Source organism: Callorhinus ursinus, unplaced genomic scaffold, assembly GCF_003265705.2.
Source record: "Callorhinus ursinus isolate GAN/ISIS: 27379988/994484 unplaced genomic scaffold, GSC_fseal_2.0 scaffold142, whole genome shotgun sequence".
Taxonomy (NCBI): Eukaryota; Metazoa; Chordata; class Mammalia; order Carnivora; family Otariidae; genus Callorhinus; species Callorhinus ursinus.
In genome coordinates, this window is record NW_027397204.1 from 206,978 (window position 1) to 209,792 (window position 2,815).

Consider the following 2,815-nt stretch of genomic DNA (forward strand, 5'->3'; position numbering starts at 1 on the left):
GCTCCCGTTTTCTTCTCCGTCCAGGGCAGTGGACCTCTGAGTGTCAGTTCCGAGGGGGTGCTGGATTATTTAAAAAAAAAAAGTGGACGCGGCTAGGACAGACCCACGAACAACACGGCCGAATCAAGCAACTTAGCACCCACACACGCCCAACCGCGCGCAGAGATGGCATCCTCTGCGAGAACGCGAACGAGTGTGGTTCCTTCGGTAGCTCAGTCGGTAGAGCGGAGGACTGTAGTGGAGCATACTCAGGCATCCTTAGGTCGCTGGTTCGAATCCGGCTCGAAGGAGTTCACGTTTTGCGTCGTTCTCTTTTTATCCCCACCCTGAAAAGGGGTATCTCATCTACATGTATCCTCGATGTGCATCTGCTAAGACTCTTCCCGATGTACAACGAATCCAAGTTTTTTAAAATTATTAATTTCTTTAACTAATACACGCGATCAGACTTCCACCCCGTACTTTACATGCAGTACAGCTGGGGGCCGCCGAGAAATACGGAGCTCTGACGAGGCGTAGCAGAGGCGGCCCCACTGGGCGAGGGGCCTGCAGACGTGTCTCTGCTCCCTCACCCGGGATCCTGAATCCCGGGAGGAAGGACGCTACCTGCGTAGGAAGGACACGACCTGCGGGGAATTGGTGGGACAGGCGCGCCCCCTGGTGGGCTTAGAGTCCCGAGTCTCTGGAAAGGTGTTTTTCCGGGGTGAAGAATGCTGAACCGTCTCAGGGCGGGATGAAATTTAGGAGCACTACTCCCCCTTCCCGGTTTAATTCTGTAACAGTGGCTTTCAATCCTGGCTGAGAAAAATTGGTGGATATAGAATCACCTGGGCAGATGTTACAAAGCGCCTTTGCTTGGGCCAGTTTGGAGATGGGGACCTAGGCATTGGTAGTTTGAAAAGCTTCCAGGTGACATTTGCTGTGCTGCAAGGTTTGAGAACCACTGATAAAAGAGAAACAAACATTTTAGAATTAAAAATAATAGACAAGGGGGGGAGAGGTGGGTAGGATTTTTCTACCCATTTTGGGAATCAGCTCAAAAGATAGAGATTTCTCTTAACAATAGAAAGCATTTGCTAATTTGGGGCCAATCTCATTAGGATATATGAATCCCACTTCTACCCTGTCTCAAAAATGTGATAACAAGCACCTCTGAAAGAGTCGTCAACTACAAAAATGTTAGATCAAAGTAAAAAGAATTGTGTGAGAATTTTGTCCCTGTCAGCTTTTTGGTATTTTCCTTCCTATGCTTCGGCACTGTTATTCTTTAATGATTCTCAGACTTTGGTGTATGTCAGAACACAGAAGCCCAGGCTTCTGGAATTGGGCTAGTGGTTTGAAAACTACTCCCTAAAACGTATTGGAAACTACCCCTATTAAGGGCTGAAGGTTGGTCTAAACTGGGAGCTCCTGATTAGCTTCCTGCTTTTTGAAAGCAAGTTGGGGCAAAAGAGTAAAGAAGAAAAATGGTCCAATTTTATTTTCAAAGATAACATCTGGGCTTTGGATGCAAAGTTTATTAGATAGTCCTGGGCTGAGCTTCTCCCCAAGGCATCACAGAGGTTCTCCACCCTCCCGTAATTGGCCCATATTCTGCCATAGTCCAGTTTCAGTGTCAGCCTTATCACCACCGTCTCGGAAGACTCAGCCAGACGACCCCAAAAGAGGAAGAGTGCATGTATTAAAAAACAAATCTCAAACATACCTACACATTATATGACTCTTCACCATCTCATTAAGAAATGGGAATCATTCGTTCCAGTTTTAAGAACTTGGGGTTGCCCTTAATAGGCTGGGCATGTGAGAAATAAATTCCGAGAGTAAACATGTAATATTAATGCATAAATAACTGGAGTGTAGATTTGTAAATCCACCTGGCAGGGACCGATATTCAAATGTGCAAAACGTTTGAGAAACGTTGAGAAACAGCCATGCCTATCCTAGCACTGAGAACAACAGAGAGTGTGGCTTTTGAAGGGAAAGCCCCGCTCTGAGCTGGTCATGTTTTACACTTAGCTCGGTATTTAGTGCAGGAATAAAGGCCAAGGGTAAGTAAGGGAAACATAAAACTGGAGAATGCGGGCATCGATCCCGCTACCTCTCGCATGCTAAGCGAGCGCTCTACCATTTGAGCTAATTCCCCGCCCTGCCGCGCGGCCGCGCCTCTCTTACTCACTTGTCTGGCGCTAATGCGGGACGCGTTGCCACCTGTTTGTAGTCGGCGTTGACCACGTGAACGAGGTGCGGGGCCTTAGATCGGTGGGGATGGCGTCCCTCAGCGCCACCTACCGCCTGTCCTACAGTTCTGGATCCTGTCGGTACAAAACCCCAGAGGGCCGGCGGAGTCCGGGCCGGGAAGGCCTCAGAAACACTCGTCTTAGAAACTGGGCAAGAGTTCAACCCCGGAACCCTATCCGAGGAAACAGGCCACCAGGGGACTGCAGGTGCATCCCGGGCAGGGAGGCTCGGCTTTGGCCTTCGCAATAGTTCCTGACAATCCCTGCACCCCTAAATTTTCCACCAGTTGACTCTGCTGGCTCCAGAAACAGATTCTCCAGAGTCCATGCAGATTACCCCTTAAGATCCGCCGTCTGGCTTTTTTTTTTTTTTTTTTTTTTTTAAATCACCGCCTGTGGACACATGGCCACGAGGGGAGCGCGTCCCAGTTAATCTCTCCTTCCATTCTGGCTTCTGTAGTCCCGAGTTTGTTCCAAGGGTGTACTCGTTATTTTTTACTTTCCTAAGGTAAACATTACTAGGATGCTAAGATAATTATGACTGCAGGCTTACATCCAGAGTCTTTGCAAAAATACAA

At 48.3% G+C, this 2,815-nt stretch overlaps 2 non-coding genes across 2 annotated transcripts; one reads left to right on the forward strand and one right to left on the reverse strand.

Moving 5' to 3' along the window:
* Positions 1 to 201: 201 nt before the first annotated feature.
* On the forward strand, positions 202 to 290 carry TRNAY-GUA (transfer RNA tyrosine (anticodon GUA)). Its single transcript is given in 2 exon segments — positions 202 to 238; positions 255 to 290. It is a non-coding gene; the product is annotated as a tRNA-Tyr (tRNA).
* A 1,780-nt stretch (positions 291 to 2,070) lies between these two features.
* TRNAA-AGC (transfer RNA alanine (anticodon AGC)) lies at positions 2,071 to 2,143 on the reverse strand. The gene has a single exon. It is a non-coding gene; the product is annotated as a tRNA-Ala (tRNA).
* Between the last annotated feature and the right edge of the window lie 672 nt (positions 2,144 to 2,815).